This window comes from Bufo bufo, chromosome 6 (genome assembly GCF_905171765.1).
Source record: "Bufo bufo chromosome 6, aBufBuf1.1, whole genome shotgun sequence".
Taxonomy (NCBI): Eukaryota; Metazoa; Chordata; class Amphibia; order Anura; family Bufonidae; genus Bufo; species Bufo bufo.
In genome coordinates this window covers 1581357-1601652 of record NC_053394.1, presented here as the reverse complement: position 1 = coordinate 1601652, position 20296 = coordinate 1581357, and positions in this window count along the sequence as shown.

Sequence of the window (20296 nt, the reverse complement as noted above, 5' to 3'; positions counted from 1 at the left end):
AGGGGTCGTTGATCCAGGGAGTTATTCTGATGCCTGATTGGAGTCAGGAAGGAATTTTTTTCCCTTTAAGTGGGAAAAATTGGCTTCTACCTCACAGGGTTTTTTGCCTTCCTCTGGATCAACTTGCAGGATGACAGGCTGAACTGGATGGACAAATGTCTTTTTTCGGCCTTATGTACTATGTTACTATGTTACTATGTATACCTTAGTGATCACTAGATCAGTACTGTCCATCCCTAAGTAATCACTAGATCACCACTGGTTATCGCTTAGTAATCACTAGATTACCACTGCCCATTTCTGAGTGATCACTAGATCAACACTGCCCATCCCTGAGTAATCACTAGATCACCACTGCACATCCCTGAGTAATCACTAGATTACAAATGCTCATCCCTTAGCGATCACTAGGTTAACACTGCCTATCATTTAGTGATCACTAGATAACAACTGCCTATCCCTGAGTGATCACTAGATCAGCACTGTCAAACCCCCTAATAATCACTAGATTACCACTGCCTATCGCTTAGTGATCACTAGATCACAACTGCCCATCCTTGAGTAATCACTAGATCACTCCAGTCCATCCCTGAGTAATCAGTAGATCACACTGCCTATTTCTTAGTAATCACTAGATCACCACTGCCCATCCCTGAGTAATCACTAGATCACTGCTGCCCGTCCCTTACTGATCACTAGATCACCACTGCCTATCACTTAGTATTCATTAGATCACCACTGCCCATCCCTGAGTAATCACTAGATCACCACTGCTCATCCCTTAGTGATCACTAGGTTACCACTGCCATTCCCTGAGTTATCACTAGATCACCACTGTCCATCCCCTAGTAATCACTAGATTACCACTGCTCATCCCTTAATGATCACCAGATTACCACTGCCTATCGTTTAGTGATCACTAGATCACAACAGCCCATGCCTGAGTAATCACTAGATTACTCCAGACCATCCCTGAGTAATCACTAGATCACAACTGCTTATTGCTTAGTAATCACTAGATCACCACTGCCTATCCTTGAGTAATTACTAGATCACTGCTGCCTATCCCTGATTTATCACTAGATCACCACTGCCCATCCCTGAGTAATCACTAGATCACCACTGCCCATTCCTTACTGATTACTATATGAACACTACCCATCCCCAAGTAAATACTAGATCACCACTGTTCATCTCTTAATGATCACTAGATTACCACTGCCTATCGCTTAGTGATCACTAGATCACTCCAGTCCATCCTTGAGTAAACACTAGATCACCACTGTCCATCCCTCAGTAATCACTAGATCACCGCTGCCCATCCCTGAGTAATCACTAGATCACCGCTGCCCATCCCTCAGTAATCACTAGATCACCGCTGCCCATCCCTGAGTAATCACTAGATCACCGCTGCCCATCCCTGAGTAATCACTAGATCACTGCTGCCCATCCCTGAGTAATCACTAGATCACCGCTGCCCATCCCTGAGTAATCACTAGATCACCGCTGCCCATCCCTGAGTAATCACTAGATCACCGCTGCCCATCCCTCAGTAATCACTAGATCACCACTGCCCACCCCTGAGTTATCACTAGATCACCGCTGCCCATCCCTGAGTAATCACTAGATCACCGCTGCCCATCCCTGAGTAATCACTAGATCACCACTGCCCATTCCTCAGTAATCACTAGATCACCACTGCCCATCCCTCAGTAATCACTAGATCACCACTGCCCATCCCTCAGTAATCACTGCTTATCTGACCACTAGATCCTTGCTTGTAGTCAGTGGCCTCTCCCAGTGATGAGTAGATCACCACTGCTTATTGTTTAGTAATCACTAGATCACCACTGCCCATCCCTGAGTAATCAGTAGATCACCACTGCTTATCACTTAGTAATCACTAGATCATTGCTGCCCATCCCTGAATTATTACTTAATTACTACTGCCCATCCCTGAGTAATAACTAGATCAACACTGCCCATCCCTGAGTAATTACTAGATCACCACTGCACATCCCTGAGTAATCACTATATCACCACTGCCCATCCCTGAGTAATCACTAGATTACAAATGCTCATCCCTTAGCGATCACTGGGTTAACACTGCCTATCATTTAGTGATCACTAGATAACAACTGCCCATCCCTGAGTGATCACTAGATCACCACTGTCAAACCCCCTAGTAATCACTAGATTACCACTGCTCATCTCTAAATGATCACTAGATTACCACTGCCTATCGCTTAGTGATCACTAGATCACAACTGCCCATCCTTGAGTAATCACTAGATCACTCCAGTCCATCCCTGAGTAATCAGTAGATCACACTGCCTATTTCTTAGTAATCACTAGATCACCACTGCTCATCCCTTAGTGATCACTAGGTTACCACTGCCTATCCCTGAGTTATCACTAGATCACCACTGCTCATCCCTTAATGATCACCAGATTACCACTGCTCATCCCTTAATGATCACCAGATTACCGCTGCCCATCCCTGAGTAATCACTAGATCACCGCTGCCCATCCCTCAGTAATCACTAGATCACCGCTGCCCATCCCTCAGTAATCACTAGATCACCACTGCCCATCCCTCAGTAATCACTAGATCACCACTGCCCATCCCTCAGTAATCACTAGATCACCACTGCCCATCCCTGAGTAATCACTAGATCACCGCTGCCCATCCCTCAGTAATCACTAGATCACCGCTGCCCATCCCTGAGTAATCACTAGATCACCACTGCCCATCCCTGAGTAATCACTAGATCACCGCTGCCCATCCCTCAGTAATCACTTGATCACCGCTGCCCATCCCTCAGTAATCACTAGATCACCACTGCCCATCCCTCAGTAATCACTAGATCACCACTGCCCATCCCTGAGTAATCACTAGATCACCGCTGCCCATCCATCAGTAATCACTAGATCACCGCTGCCCATCCCTCAGTAATCACTAGATCACCGCTGCCCATCCCTCAGTAATCACTAGATCACCGCTGCCCATCCCTGAGTAATCACTAGATCACCGCTGCCCATCCCTCAGTAATCACTAGATCACCGCTGCCCATCCCTCAGTAATCACTAGATCACCACTGCCCATCCCTCAGTAATCACTAGATCACCGCTGCCCATCCCTCAGTAATCACTAGATCACCGCTGCCCATCCCTGAGTAATCACTAGATCACCGCTGCCCATCCCTCAGTAATCACTAGATCACCGCTGCCCATCCCTGAGTAATCACTAGATCACCGCTGCCCATCCCTCAGTAATCACTAGATCACCGCTGCCCATCCCTCAGTAATCACTAGATCACCACTGCCCATCCCTCAGTAATCACTAGATCACCACTGCCCATCCCTCAGTAATCATCTGACCCACTAGATCAGTGATGGCTAACCTTGGCACTCCAGCTGTGGTGAAACTACAACTCCCAGCATGCTCCATTTATTTCTATAGAGTTCTGAGAGCAGCCAAGCAAGGGGGGCATCTTGGGAGTTGTAGTTTTACCACAGCTGGAGTGCCAAGGTTAGCCATCACTGCACTAGATCCTTGTAGGCAGTGGCCTCTCCCAGTGATGAGTAGATCTCTCTGCTGATTGCAGGCGCATCCTGCGAGGATTGCTCAGATAATGTTGTTATCTCGTCTGCGCCTCTATGTATTTTGGAATTATTTGCTCTTTACAATTTATTCCATTAATTAATTGCATTTGTGCTTGCAGCGAGGCGCGGCCACTTCAGCGGAGAGGAATCAAGGCCGATGTTTACCTGGGGCCCCCAGGGACCCTCTCTAAACAGCAAGACAGGAGATAAATAAGTGCGCAGGTGGCCGATGGAGTGGGTGCTGGGCGCCATCTAGTGGACACAGGTGGAATGACAGGCACGCTCCTCTCCCTGCTGAATAATGGCGGGATCTACGAGGAGCTGGAAGAGAATACACGCTGAACAATCAGGCCCAGCATCCCCAGGTCCTGCAGTATGCAAATGAGTGGGAGGAGTCAGTCAAAGCCATATTCTAGTGGTATAAAAGCAAGAGACATGAGCGGTGACGTCACAGAGGCCTCATCTGGGCCACCGATGGCCAAAGCGTTGAGTCTTGTATAACCTGCCCCAGAAGTATTGCTTCCTATCAAGATCTATTGGGCTAAATTTGTCGTTCTTTCAGTTTATAGCCAGTGCCTCTTATGGTGTTGGTGGTCGTGCGGACACCCCACTCCGCTGCCCCTCGTCACCACCTTTGTGTCTTCTTTGGTTTCCATTAGCTCTGAAGTGTTTATTCCCTGCCGGCATTTACTCCGTCGGCCACCGATTCCCATCTGCAGTGAGAGCGGAGGCTCCACCATCAGTCCGGCCGGAGGAGATGTCACTAGACCAGGCTATGGCCATGAACCCAGAATATTGGGGTGATCATCAGCAATGGCTGCGCATCCATCCTGTACACGATATTGACAGCAAGAAGTCCTGAAGAACGGCCCGGCTTATGTAGAGGGGGCTCTGGAGTACTGGGCCCTGCCCCCAGCCATGCTGCCTCATATTATTCCAGTCTTGGCTCTGCCCGTCCGTAAATCCCTGTCAGTAGAGATTATCCCCTGAGATCAACATGTGGTGTCTGTGGACGGACAGCTCCGGCCTGACACCCCTGTTATATACAGTGTGAGCCCCGTGTCCTGTGGTGTCTGTGGACGGACAGCTCCGGCCTGACACCCCTGTTATATACAGTGTGAGCCCCGTGTCCTGTGGTGTCTGTAGACGGACAGCTCCGGCCTGACACCCCTGTTATATACAGTGTGAGCCCCGTGTCCTGTGGTGTCTGTGGACGGACAGCTCCGGCCTGACACCTCTGTTATATACAGTGTGAGCCCCGTGTCCTGTGGTGTCTGTGGACGGACAGCTCCGGCCTGACACCCCTGTTATATACAGTGTGAGCCTCGTGTCCTGTGGTGTCTGTGGACGGACAGCTCCGGCCTGACACCCCTGTTATATACAGTGTGAGCCTCGTGTCCTGTGGTGTCTGTGGACGGACAGCTCCGGCCTGACACCTCTGTTATATACAGTGTGAGCCCCGTGTCCTGTGGTGTCTGTGGACGGACAGCTCCGGCCTGACACCCCTGTTATATACAGTGTGAGCCCCGTGTCCTGTGGTGTCTGTGGACGGACAGCTCCGGCCTGACACCTCTGTTATATACAGTGTGAGCCTCGTGTCCTGTGGTGTCTGTGGACGGACAGCTCCGGCCTGACACCTCTGTTATATACAGTGTGAGCCTCGTGTCCTGTGGTGTCTGTGGACGGACAGCTCCGGCCTGACACCCCTGTTATATACAGTGTGAGCCCCGTGTCCTGTGGTGTCTGTGGAGGGACAGCTCCGGCCTGACACCTCTGTTATATACAGTGTGAGCCCCGTGTCCTGTGGTGTCTGTGGACGGACAGCTCCGGCCTGACACCCCTGTTATATACAGTGTGAGCCTCGTGTCCTGTGGTGTCTGTGGACGGACAGCTCCGGCCTGACACCTCTGTTATATACAGTGTGAGCCCCGTGTCCTGTGGTGTCTGTGGACGGACAGCTCCGGCCTGACACCCCTGTTATATACAGTGTGAGCCTCGTGTCCTGTGGAGTCTGTGGGGGGACAGCTCCGGCCTGACACCTCTGTTATATACAGTGTGAGCCCCGTGTCCTGTGGTGTCTGTGGACGGACAGCTCCGGCCTGACACCTCTGTTATATACAGTGTGAGCCCCGTGTCCTGTGGTGTCTGTGGACGGACAGCTCCGGCCTGACACCCCTGTTATATACAGTGTGAGCCCCGTGTCCTGTGGTGTCTGTGGAGGGACAGCTCCGGCCTGACACCCCTGTTATGTACAGTGTGAGCCTCGTGTCCTGTGGTGTCTGTGGACGGACAGCTCCGGCCTGACACCCCTGTTATATACAGTGTGAGCCCCGTGTCCTGTGGTGTCTGTGGACGGACAGCTCCGGCCTGACACCCCTGTTATATACAGTGTGAGCCCCGTGTCCTGTGGTGTCTGTGGAGGGACAGCTCCGGCCTGACACCCCTGTTATATACAGTGTGAGCCCCGTGTCCTGTGGTGTCTGTGGACGGACAGCTCCGGCCTGACACCTCTGTTATATACAGTGTGAGCCTCGTGTCCTGTGGTGTCTGTGGACGGACAGCTCCGGCCTGACACCTCTGTTATATACAGTGTGAGCCCCGTGTCCTGTGGTGTCTGTGGACGGACAGCTCCGGCCTGACACCTCTGTTATATACAGTGTGAGCCTCGTGTCCTGTGGTGTCTGTGGACGGACAGCTCCGGCCTGACACCCCTGTTATATACAGTGTGAGCCCCGTGTCCTGTGGTGTCTGTGGACGGACAGCTCCGGCCTGACACCCCTGTTATATACAGTGTGAGCCCCGTGTCCTGTGGTGTCTGTGGACGGACAGCTCCGGCCTGACACCCCTGTTATATACAGTGTGAGCCCCGTGTCCTGTGGTGTCTGTGGAGGGACAGCTCTGGCCTGACACCTCTGTTATATACAGTGTGAGCCCCGTGTCCTGTGGTGTCTGTGGACGGACAGCTCCGGCCTGACACCTCTGTTATATACAGTGTGAGCCCCGTGTCCTGTGGTGTCTGTGGAGGGACAGCTCCGGCCTGACACCCCTGTTATATACAGTGTGAGCCTCGTGTCCTGTGGTGTCTGTGGACGGACAGCTCCGGCCTGACACCTCTGTTATATACAGTGTGAGCCCCGTGTCCTGTGGTGTCTGTGGACGGACAGCTCCGGCCTGACACCTCTGTTATATACAGTGTGAGCCTCGTGTCCTGTGGTGTCTGTGGACAGACAGCTCCGGCCTGACACCCCTGTTATATACAGTGTGAGCCCCGTGTCCTGTGGTGTCTGTGGACGGACAGCTCCGGCCTGACACCCCTGTTATATACAGTGTGAGCCTCGTGTCCTGTGGTGTCTGTGGAGGGACAGCTCCGGCCTGACACCTCTGTTATATACAGTGTGAGCCCCGTGTCCTGTGGTGTCTGTGGACGGACAGCTCCGGCCTGACACCTCTGTTATATACAGTGTGAGCCCCGTGTCCTGTGGTGTCTGTGGACGGACAGCTCCGGCCTGACACCCCTGTTATATACAGTGTGAGCCCCGTGTCCTGTGGTGTCTGTGGAGGGACAGCTCCGGCCTGACACCCCTGTTATATACAGTGTGAGCCCCGTGTCCTGTGGTGTCTGTGGACGGACAGCTCCGGCCTGACACCCCTGTTATATACAGTGTGAGCCTCGTGTCCTGTGGTGTCTGTGGACGGACAGCTCCGGCCTGACACCTCTGTTATATACAGTGTGAGCCCCGTGTCCTGTGGTGTCTGTGGAGGGACAGCTCTGGCCTGACACCTCTGTTATATACAGTGTGAGCCCCGTGTCCTGTGGTGTCTGTGGACGGACAGCTCCGGCCTGACACCCCTGTTATATACAGTGTGAGCCCCGTGTCCTGTGGTGTCTGTGGACGGACAGCTCCGGCCTGACACCCCTGTTATATACAGTGTGAGCCTCGTGTCCTGTGGTGTCTGTGGACGGACAGCTCCGGCCTGACACCTCTGTTATATACAGTGTGAGCCCCGTGTCCTGTGGTGTCTGTGGACGGACAGCTCCGGCCTGACACCCCTGTTATATACAGTGTGAGCCCCGTGTCCTGTGGTGTCTGTGGAGGGACAGCTCCGGCCTGACACCCCTGTTATATACAGTGTGAGCCCCGTGTCCTGTGGTGTCTGTGGACGGACAGCTCCGGCCTGACACCTCTGTTATATACAGTGTGAGCCTCGTGTCCTGTGGTGTCTGTGGAGGGACAGCTCCGGCCTGACACCCCTGTTATATACAGTGTGAGCCCCGTGTCCTGTGGTGTCTGTGGACGGACAGCTCCGGCCTGACACCCCTGTTATATACAGTGTGAGCCCCGTGTCCTGTGGTGTCTGTGGACGGACAGCTCCGGCCTGACACCCCTGTTATATACAGTGTGAGCCCCGTGTCCTGTGGTGTCTGTGGACGGACAGCTCCGGCCTGACACCCCTGTTATATACAGTGTGAGCCCCGTGTCCTGTGGTGTCTGTGGACGGACAGCTCCGGCCTGACACCCCTGTTATATACAGTGTGAGCCTCGTGTCCTGTGGTGTCTGTGGACGGACAGCTCCGGCCTGACACCTCTGTTATATACAGTGTGAGCCCCGTGTCCTGTGGTGTCTGTGGACGGACAGCTCCGGCCTGACACCCCTGTTATATACAGTGTGAGCCCCGTGTCCTGTGGTGTCTGTGGACGGACAGCTCCGGCCTGACACCCCTGTTATATACAGTGTGAGCCCCGTGTCCTGTGGTGTCTGTGGACGGACAGCTCCGGCCTGACACCCCTGTTATATACAGTGTGAGCCCCGTGTCCTGTGGTGTCTGTGGACGGACAGCTCCGGCCTGACACCCCTGTTATATACAGTGTGAGCCCCGTGTCCTGTGGTGTCTGTGGACGGACAGCTCCGGCCTGACACCTCTGTTATATACAGTGTGAGCCTCGTGTCCTGTGGTGTCTGTGGAGGGACAGCTCCGGCCTGACACCCCTGTTATATACAGTGTGAGCCCCGTGTCCTGTGGTGTCTGTGGACGGACAGCTCCGGCCTGACACCCCTGTTATATACAGTGTGAGCCCCGTGTCCTGTGGTGTCTGTGGACGGACAGCTCCGGCCTGACACCCCTGTTATATACAGTGTGAGCCCCGTGTCCTGTGGTGTCTGTGGACGGACAGCTCCGGCCTGACACCTCTGTTATATACAGTGTGAGCCCCGTGTCCTGTGGTGTCTGTGGACGGACAGCTCCGGCCTGACACCCCTGTTATATACAGTGTGAGCCTTGTGTCCTGTGGTGTCTGTGGACGGACAGCTCCGGCCTGACACCCCTGTTATATACAGTGTGAGCCTCGTGTCCTGTGGTGTCTGTGGACGGACAGCTCCGTCCTGACACCCCTGTTATATACAGTGTGAGCCCCGTGTCCTGTGGTGTCTGTGGACGGACAGCTCCGGCCTGACACCTCTGTTATATACAGTGTGAGCCCCGTGTCCTGTGGTGTCTGTGGACGGACAGCTCCGGCCTGACACCTCTGTTATATACAGTGTGAGCCTCGTGTCCTGTGGTGTCTGTGGACGGACAGCTCCGGCCTGACACCTCTGTTATATACAGTGTGAGCCTCGTGTCCTGTGGTGTCTGTGGACGGACAGCTCCGGCCTGACACCTCTGTTATATACAGTGTGAGCCCCGTGTCCTGTGGTGTCTGTGGAGGGACAGCTCCGGCCTGACACCCCTGTTATATACAGTGTGAGCCCCGTGTCCTGTGGTGTCTGTGGACGGACAGCTCCGGCCTGACACCTCTGTTATATACAGTGTGAGCCTCGTGTCCTGTGGTGTCTGTGGACGGACAGCTCCGGCCTGACACCTCTGTTATATACAGTGTGAGCCTCGTGTCCTGTGGTGTCTGTGGACGGACAGCTCCGGCCTGACACCCCTGTTATATACAGTGTGAGCCCCGTGTCCTGTGGTGTCTGTGGACGGACAGCTCCGGCCTGACACCTCTGTTATATACAGTGTGAGCCCCGTGTCCTGTGGTGTCTGTGGACGGACAGCTCCGGCCTGACACCCCTGTTATATACAGTGTGAGCCTCGTGTCCTGTGGTGTCTGTGGACGGACAGCTCCGTCCTGACACCCCTGTTATATACAGTGTGAGCCCCGTGTCCTGTGGTGTCTGTGGACGGACAGCTCCGGCCTGACACCTCTGTTATATACAGTGTGAGCCCCGTGTCCTGTGGTGTCTGTGGACGGACAGCTCCGGCCTGACACCCCTGTTATATACAGTGTGAGCCCCGTGTCCTGTGGTGTCTGTGGAGGGACAGCTCCGGCCTGACACCCCTGTTATATACAGTGTGAGCCCCGTGTCCTGTGGTGTCTGTGGACGGACAGCTCCGGCCTGACACCTCTGTTATATACAGTGTGAGCCCCGTGTCCTGTGGTGTCTGTGGACGGACAGCTCCGGCCTGACACCTCTGTTATATACAGTGTGAGCCCCGTGTCCTGTGGTGTCTGTGGACGGACAGCTCCGGCCTGACACCTCTGTTATATACAGTGTGTGCCCCGTGTCCTGTGGTGTCTGTGGACGGACAGCTCCGGCCTGACACCCCTGTTATATACAGTGTGAGCCTCGTGTCCTGTGGTGTCTGTGGACGGACAGCTCCGGCCTGACACCTCTGTTATATACAGTGTGAGCCCCGTGTCCTGTGGTGTCTGTGGACGGACAGCTCCGGCCTGACACCCCTGTTATATACAGTGTGAGCCTCGTGTCCTGTGGTATCTGTGGAGGGACAGCTCCGGCCTGACACCTCTGTTATATACAGTGTGAGCCTCGTGTCCTGTGGTGTCTGTGGACGGACAGCTCCGGCCTGACACCCCTGTTATATACAGTGTGAGCCCCGTGTCCTGTGGTGTCTGTGGACGGACAGCTCCGGCCTGACACCTCTGTTATATACAGTGTGAGCCCCGTGTCCTGTGGTGTCTGTGGAGGGACAGCTCCGGCCTGACACCTCTGTTATATACAGTGTGAGCCTCGTGTCCTGTGGTGACTGTGGACGGACAGCTCCGGCCTGACACCCCTGTTATATACAGTGTGAGCCCCGTGTCCTGTGGTGTCTGTGGACGGACAGCTCCGGCCTGACACCCCTGTTATATACAGTGTGAGCCCCGTGTCCTGTGGTGTCTGTGGACGGACAGCTCCGGCCTGACACCTCTGTTATATACAGTGTGAGCCTCGTGTCCTGTGGTGTCTGTGGACGGACAGCTCCGGCCTGACACCCCTGTTATATACAGTGTGAGCCCCGTGTCCTGTGGTGTCTGTGGAGGGACAGCTCCGGCCTGACACCCCTGTTATATACAGTGTGAGCCCCGTGTCCTGTGGTGTCTGTGGACGGACAGCTCCGGCCTGACACCTCTGTTATATACAGTGTGAGCCTCGTGTCCTGTGGTGTCTGTGGACGGACAGCTCCGGCCTGACACCCCTGTTATATACAGTGTGAGCCTCGTGTCCTGTGGTGTCTGTGGACGGACAGCTCCGGCCTGACACCCCTGTTATATACAGTGTGAGCCCCGTGTCCTGTGGTGTCTGTGGAGGGACAGCTCCGGCCTGACACCCCTGTTATATACAGTGTGAGCCCCGTGTCCTGTGGTGTCTGTGGACGGACAGCTCCGGCCTGACACCCCTGTTATATACAGTGTGAGCCCCGTGTCCTGTGGTGTCTGTGGAGGGACAGCTCCGGCCTGACACCTCTGTTATATACAGTGTGAGCCTCTTGTCCTGTGGTGTCTGTGGACGGACAGCTCCGGCCTGACACCCCTGTTATATACAGTGTGAGCCTCGTGTCCTGTGGTGTCTGTGGACGGACAGCTCCGGCCTGACACCCCTGTTATATACAGTGTGAGCCCCGTGTCCTGTGGTGTCTGTGGACGGACAGCTCCGTCCTGACACCCCTGTTATATACAGTGTGAGCCCCTTGTCCTGTGGTGTCTGTGGACGGACAGCTCCGGCCTGACACCTCTGTTATATACAGTGTGAGCCCCGTGTCCTGTGGAGTCTGTGGACGGACAGCTCCGGCCTGACACCCCTGTTATATACAGTGTGAGCCTCGTGTCCTGTGGTGTCTGTGGACGGACAGCTCCGGCCTGACACCCCTGTTATATACAGTGTGAGCCCCGTGTCCTGTGGTGTCTGTGGACGGACAGCTCCGGCCTGACACCTCTGTTATATACAGTGTGAGCCTCGTGTCCTGTGGTGTCTGTGGACGGACAGCTCCGGCCTGACACCTCTGTTATATACAGTGTGAGCCCCGTGTCCTGTGGTGTCTGTGGACGGACAGCTCCGGCCTGACACCCCTGTTATATACAGTGTGAGCCCCGTGTCCTGTGGTGTCTGTGGACGGACAGCTCCGGCCTGACACCCCTGTTATATACAGTGTGAGCCCCGTGTCCTGTGGTGTCTGTGGACGGACAGCTCCGGCCTGACACCTCTGTTATATACAGTGTGAGCCCCGTGTCCTGTGGTGTCTGTGGACGGACAGCTCCGGCCTGACACCTCTGTTATATACAGTGTGAGCCTCGTGTCCTGTGGTGTCTGTGGAGGGACAGCTCCGGCCTGACACCCCTGTTATATACAGTGTGAGCCCCGTGTCCTGTGGTGTCTGTGGACGGACAGCTCCGGCCTGACACCTCTGTTATATACAGTGTGAGCCCCGTGTCCTGTGGTGTCTGTGGACGGACAGCTCCGGCCTGACACCCCTGTTATATACAGTGTGAGCCCCGTGTCCTGTGGTGTCTGTGGACGGACAGCTCCGGCCTGACACCCCTGTTATATACAGTGTGAGCCCCGTGTCCTGTGGTGTCTGTGGACGGACAGCTCCGGCCTGACACCCCTGTTATATACAGTGTGAGCCTCGTGTCCTGTGGTGTCTGTGGACGGACAGCTCCGGCCTGACACCTCTGTTATATACAGTGTGAGCCCCGTGTCCTGTGGTGTCTGTGGACGGACAGCTCCGGCCTGACACCCCTGTTATATACAGTGTGAGCCCCGTGTCCTGTGGTGTCTGTGGACGGACAGCTCCGGCCTGACACCCCTGTTATATACAGTGTGAGCCCCGTGTCCTGTGGTGTCTGTGGACGGACAGCTCCGGCCTGACACCCCTGTTATATACAGTGTGAGCCCCGTGTCCTGTGGTGTCTGTGGACGGACAGCTCCGGCCTGACACCCCTGTTATATACAGTGTGAGCCCCGTGTCCTGTGGTGTCTGTGGACGGACAGCTCCGGCCTGACACCTCTGTTATATACAGTGTGAGCCTCGTGTCCTGTGGTGTCTGTGGAGGGACAGCTCCGGCCTGACACCCCTGTTATATACAGTGTGAGCCCCGTGTCCTGTGGTGTCTGTGGACGGACAGCTCCGGCCTGACACCCCTGTTATATACAGTGTGAGCCCCGTGTCCTGTGGTGTCTGTGGACGGACAGCTCCGGCCTGACACCCCTGTTATATACAGTGTGAGCCCCGTGTCCTGTGGTGTCTGTGGACGGACAGCTCCGGCCTGACACCTCTGTTATATACAGTGTGAGCCCCGTGTCCTGTGGTGTCTGTGGACGGACAGCTCCGGCCTGACACCCCTGTTATATACAGTGTGAGCCTTGTGTCCTGTGGTGTCTGTGGACGGACAGCTCCGGCCTGACACCCCTGTTATATACAGTGTGAGCCTCGTGTCCTGTGGTGTCTGTGGACGGACAGCTCCGTCCTGACACCCCTGTTATATACAGTGTGAGCCCCGTGTCCTGTGGTGTCTGTGGACGGACAGCTCCGGCCTGACACCTCTGTTATATACAGTGTGAGCCCCGTGTCCTGTGGTGTCTGTGGACGGACAGCTCCGGCCTGACACCTCTGTTATATACAGTGTGAGCCTCGTGTCCTGTGGTGTCTGTGGACGGACAGCTCCGGCCTGACACCTCTGTTATATACAGTGTGAGCCTCGTGTCCTGTGGTGTCTGTGGACGGACAGCTCCGGCCTGACACCCCTGTTATATACAGTGTGAGCCCCGTGTCCTGTGGTGTCTGTGGAGGGACAGCTCCGGCCTGACACCCCTGTTATATACAGTGTGAGCCCCGTGTCCTGTGGTGTCTGTGGACGGACAGCTCCGGCCTGACACCTCTGTTATATACAGTGTGAGCCTCGTGTCCTGTGGTGTCTGTGGACGGACAGCTCCGGCCTGACACCTCTGTTATATACAGTGTGAGCCTCGTGTCCTGTGGTGTCTGTGGACGGACAGCTCCGGCCTGACACCCCTGTTATATACAGTGTGAGCCCCGTGTCCTGTGGTGTCTGTGGACGGACAGCTCCGGCCTGACACCTCTGTTATATACAGTGTGAGCCCCGTGTCCTGTGGTGTCTGTGGACGGACAGCTCCGGCCTGACACCCCTGTTATATACAGTGTGAGCCTCGTGTCCTGTGGTGTCTGTGGACGGACAGCTCCGGCCTGACACCCCTGTTATATACAGTGTGAGCCCCGTGTCCTGTGGTGTCTGTGGACGGACAGCTCCGGCCTGACACCCCTGTTATATACAGTGTGAGCCCCGTGTCCTGTGGTGTCTGTGGACGGACAGCTCCGGCCTGACACCTCTGTTATATACAGTGTGAGCCCCGTGTCCTGTGGTGTCTGTGGAGGGACAGCTCCGGCCTGACACCCCTGTTATATACAGTGTGAGCCTCGTGTCCTGTGGTGTCTGTGGACGGACAGCTCCGGCCTGACACCTCTGTTATATACAGTGTGAGCCCCGTGTCCTGTGGTGTCTGTGGACGGACAGCTCCGGCCTGACACCTCTGTTATATACAGTGTGAGCCCCGTGTCCTGTGGTGTCTGTGGACGGACAGCTCCGGCCTGACACCTCTGTTATATACAGTGTGTGCCCCGTGTCCTGTGGTGTCTGTGGACGGACAGCTCCGGCCTGACACCCCTGTTATATACAGTGTGAGCCTCGTGTCCTGTGGTGTCTGTGGACGGACAGCTCCGGCCTGACACCTCTGTTATATACAGTGTAAGCCCCGTGTCCTGTGGTGTCTGTGGACGGACAGCTCCGGCCTGACACCCCTGTTATATACAGTGTGAGCCTCGTGTCCTGTGGTATCTGTGGAGGGACAGCTCCGGCCTGACACCTCTGTTATATACAGTGTGAGCCTCGTGTCCTGTGGTGTCTGTGGACGGACAGCTCCGGCCTGACACCCCTGTTATATACAGTGTGAGCCCCGTGTCCTGTGGTGTCTGTGGACGGACAGCTCCGGCCTGACACCTCTGTTATATACAGTGTGAGCCCCGTGTCCTGTGGTGTCTGTGGAGGGACAGCTCCGGCCTGACACCTCTGTTATATACAGTGTGAGCCTCGTGTCCTGTGGTGTCTGTGGACGGACAGCTCCGGCCTGACACCCCTGTTATATACAGTGTGAGCCCCGTGTCCTGTGGTGTCTGTGGACGGACAGCTCCGGCCTGACACCCCTGTTATATACAGTGTGAGCCCCGTGTCCTGTGGTGTCTGTGGACGGACAGCTCCGGCCTGACACCTCTGTTATATACAGTGTGAGCCTCGTGTCCTGTGGTGTCTGTGGACGGACAGCTCCGGCCTGACACCCCTGTTATATACAGTGTGAGCCCCGTGTCCTGTGGTGTCTGTGGAGGGACAGCTCCGGCCTGACACCCCTGTTATATACAGTGTGAGCCCCGTGTCCTGTGGTGTCTGTGGACGGACAGCTCCGGCCTGACACCTCTGTTATATACAGTGTGAGCCTCGTGTCCTGTGGTGTCTGTGGACGGACAGCTCCGGCCTGACACCCCTGTTATATACAGTGTGAGCCTCGTGTCCTGTGGTGTCTGTGGACGGACAGCTCCGGCCTGACACCCCTGTTATATACAGTGTGAGCCCCGTGTCCTGTGGTGTCTGTGGAGGGACAGCTCCGGCCTGACACCCCTGTTATATACAGTGTGAGCCTCGTGTCCTGTGGTGTCTGTAGACGGACAGCTCCGGCCTGACACCTCTGTTATATACAGTGTGAGCCCCGTGTCCTGTGGTGTCTGTGGACGGACAGCTCCGGCCTGACACCCCTGTTATATACAGTGTGAGCCCCGTGTCCTGTGGTGTCTGTGGAGGGACAGCTCCGGCCTGACACCTCTGTTATATACAGTGTGAGCCTCTTGTCCTGTGGTGTCTGTGGACGGACAGCTCCGGCCTGACACCCCTGTTATATACAGTGTGAGCCTCGTGTCCTGTGGTGTCTGTGGACGGACAGCTCCGGCCTGACACCCCTGTTATATACAGTGTGAGCCCCGTGTCCTGTGGTGTCTGTGGACGGACAGCTCCGTCCTGACACCCCTGTTATATACAGTGTGAGCCCCTTGTCCTGTGGTGTCTGTGGACGGACAGCTCCGGCCTGACACCTCTGTTATATACAGTGTGAGCCCCGTGTCCTGTGGAGTCTGTGGACGGACAGCTCCGGCCTGACACCCCTGTTATATACAGTGTGAGCCTCGTGTCCTGTGGTGTCTGTGGACGGACAGCTCCGGCCTGACACCCCTGTTATATACAGTGTGAGCCCCGTGTCCTGTGGTGTCTGTGGACGGACAGCTCCGGCCTGACACCTCTGTTATATACAGTGTGAGCCTCGTGTCCTGTGGTGTCTGTGGACGGACAGCTCCGGCCTGACACCTCTGTTATATACAGTGTGAGCCCCGTGTCCTGTGGTGTCTGTGGACGGACAGCTCCGGCCTGACACCCCTGTTATATACAGTGTGAGCCCCGTGTCCTGTGGTGTCTGTGGACGGACAGCTCCGGCCTGACACCCCTGTTATATACAGTGTGAGCCCCGTGTCCTGTGGTGTCTGTGGACGGACAGCTCCGGCCTGACACCTCTGTTATATACAGTGTGAGCCCCGTGTCCTGTGGTGTCTGTGGACGGACAGCTCCGGCCTGACACCCCTGTTATATACAGTGTGAGCCTCGTGTCCTGTGGTGTCTGTGGACGGACAGCTCCGGCCTGACACCTCTGTTATATACAGTGTGAGCCCCGTGTCCTGTGGTGTCTGTGGACGGACAGCTCCGGCCTGACACCCCTGTTATATACAGTGTGAGCCTCGTGTCCTGTGGTGTCTGTGGAGGGACAGCTCCGGCCTGACACCTCTGTTATATACAGTGTGAGCCTCGTGTCCTGTGGTGTCTGTGGACGGACAGCTCCGGCCTGACACCCCTGTTATATACAGTGTGAGCCCCGTGTCCTGTGGTGTCTGTGGACGGACAGCTCCGGCCTGACACCCCTGTTATATACAGTGTGAGCCCCGTGTCCTGTGGTGTCTGTGGACGGACAGCTCCGGCCTGACACCTCTGTTATATACAGTGTGAGCCTCGTGTCCTGTGGTGTCTGTGGACGGACAGCTCCGGCCTGACACCTCTGTGATATACAGTGTGAGCCCCGTGTCCTGTGGTGTCTGTGGAGGGACAGCTCCGGCCTGACACCTCTGTTATATACAGTGTGAGCCCCGTGTCCTGTGGTGTCTGTGGACGGACAGCTCCGGCCTGACACCCCTGTTATATACAGTCTGAGCCCCGTGTCCTGTGGTGTCTGTGGACGGACAGCTCCGGCCTGACACCCCTGTTATATACAGTCTGAGCCCCGTGTCCTGTGGTGTCTGTGGACGGACAGCTCCGGCCTGACACCCCTGTTATATACAGTGTGAGCCCCGTGTCTTGTGGTGTCTGTGGAGGGACAGCTCCGGCCTGACACCTCTGTTATATACAGTGTGAGCCCCGTGTCCTGTGGTGTCTGTGGACGGACAGCTCCGGCCTGACACCCCTGTTATATACAGTGTGAGCCCCGTGTCCTGTGGTGTCTGTGGACGGACAGCTCCGGCCTGACACCCCTGTTATATACAGTGTGAGCCCCGTGTCCTGTGGTGTCTGTGGACGGACAGCTCCGGCCTGACACCTCTGTTATATACAGTGTGAGCCCCGTGTCCTGTCGTGTCTGTGGACGGACAGCTCCGGCCTGACACCCCTGTTATATACAGTGTGAGCCCCGTGTCCTGTGGTGTCTGTGGACGGACAGCTCCGGCCTGACACCCCTGTTATATACAGTGTGAGCCCCGTGTCCTGTCGTGTCTGTGGACGGACAGCTCCGGCCTGACACCCCTGTTATATACAGTGTGAGCCCCGTGTCCTGTGGTGTCTGTGGAGGGACAGCTCCGGCCTGACACCTCTGTTATATACAGTGTGAGCCTCGTGTCCTGTGGTGACTGTGGACGGACAGCTCCGGCCTGACACCCCTGTTATATACAGTGTGAGCCCCGTGTCCTGTGGTGTCTGTGGAGGGACAGCTCCGGCCTGACACCCCTGTTATATACAGTGTGAGCCCCGTGTCCTGTGGTGTCTGTGGACGGACAGCTCCGGCCTGACACCTCTGTTATATACAGTGTGATCCCCGTGTCCTGTGGTGTCTGTGGACGGACAGCTCCGGCCTGACACCTCTGTTATATACAGTGTGAGCCCCTTGTCCTGTGGTGTCTGTGGACGGACAGCTCCGGCCTGACACCCCTGTTATATACAGTGTGAGCCCCGTGTCCTGTCGTGTCTGTGGACGGACAGCTCCGGCCTGACACCCCTGTTATATACAGTGTGAGCCTCGTGTCCTGTGGTGTCTGTGGACGGACAGCTCCGGCCTGACACCCCTGTTATATACAGTGTGAGCCCCGTGTCCTGTGGTGTCTGTGGACGGACAGCTCCGGCCTGACACCCCTGTTATATACAGTGTGAGCCCCGTGTCCTGTCGTGTCTGTGGACGGACAGCTCCGGCCTGACACCCCTGTTATATACAGTGTGAGCCCCGTGTCCTGTCGTGTCTGTGGACGGACAGCTCCGGCCTGACACCCCTGTTATATACAGTGTGAGCCCCGTGTCCTGTGGTGTCTGTGGACGGACAGCTCCGGCCTGACACCCCTGTTATATACAGTGTGAGCCCCGTGTCTTGTGGTGTCTGTGGACGGACAGCTCCGGCCTGACACCCCTGTTATATACAGTGTGAGCCCCGTGTCCTGTGGTGTCTGTGGAGGGACAGCTCCGGCCTGACACCTCTGTTATATACAGTGTGAGCCCCGTGTCCTGTGGTGTCTGTGGAGGGACAGCTCCGGCCTGACACCTCTGTTATATACAGTGTGAGCCCCGTGTCCTGTGGTGTCTGTGGACGGACAGCTCCGGCCTGACACCCCTGTTATATACAGTGTGAGCCTCGTGTCCTGTGGTGTCTGTGGACGGACAGCTCCGGCCTGACACCTCTGTTATATACAGTGTGAGCCTCGTGTCCTGTGGTGTCTGTGGACGGACAGCTCCGGCCTGACACCCCTGTTATATACAGTGTGAGCCTCGTGTCCTGTGGTGTCTGTGGACGGACAGCTCCGGCCTGACACCTCTGTTATATACAGTGTGATCCCCGTGTCCTGTGGTGTCTGTGGAGGGACAGCTCCGGCCTGACACCCCTGTTATATACAGTGTGAGCCCCGTGTCCTGTGGTGTCTGTGGAGGGACAGCTCCGGCCTGACACCCCTGTTATATACAGTGTGAGCCCCGTGTCCTGTGGTGTCTGTGGACGGACAGCTCCGGCCTGACACCTCTGTTATATACAGTGTGAGCCTCGTGTCCTGTGGTGTCTGTGGACGGACAGCTCCGGCCTGACACCTCTGTTATATACAGTGTGAGCCTCGTGTCCTGTGGTGTCTGTGGACGGACAGCTCCGGCCTGACACCCCTGTTATATACAGTGTGAGCCTCGTGTCCTGTGGTGTCTGTGGACGGACAGCTCCGGCCTGACACCCCTGTTATATACAGTGTGAGCCCCGTGTCCTGTGGTGTCTGTGGACGGACAGCTCCGTCCTGACACCCCTGTTATATACAGTGTGAGCCCCTTGTCCTGTGGTGTCTGTGGACGGACAGCTCCGGCCTGACACCTCTGTTATATACAGTGTGAGCCCCGTGTCCTGTGGAGTCTGTGGACGGACAGCTCCGGCCTGACACCCCTGTTATATACAGTGTGAGCCTCGTGTCCTGTGGTGTCTGTGGACGGACAGCTCCGGCCTGACACCCCTGTTATATACAGTGTGAGCCCCGTGTCCTGTGGTGTCTGTGGACGGACAGCTCCGGCCTGACACCTCTGTTATATACAGTGTGAGCCTCGTGTCCTGTGGTGTCTGTGGACGGACAGCTCCGGCCTGACACCTCTGTTATATACAGTGTGAGCCCCGTGTCCTGTGGTGTCTGTGGACGGACAGCTCCGGCCTGACACCCCTGTTATATACAGTGTGAGCCCCGTGTCCTGTGGTGTCTGTGGACGGACAGCTCCGGCCTGACACCCCTGTTATATACAGTGTGAGCCCCGTGTCCTGTGGTGTCTGTGGACGGACAGCTCCGGCCTGACACCTCTGTTATATACAGTGTGAGCCCCGTGTCCTGTGGTGTCTGTGGACGGACAGCTCCGGCCTGACACCCCTGTTATATACAGTGTGAGCCTCGTGTCCTGTGGTGTCTGTGGACGGACAGCTCCGGCCTGACACCTCTGTTATATACAGTGTGAGCCCCGTGTCCTGTGGTGTCTGTGGACGGACAGCTCCGGCCTGACACCCCTGTTATATACAGTGTGAGCCCCGTGTCCTGTCGTGTCTGTGG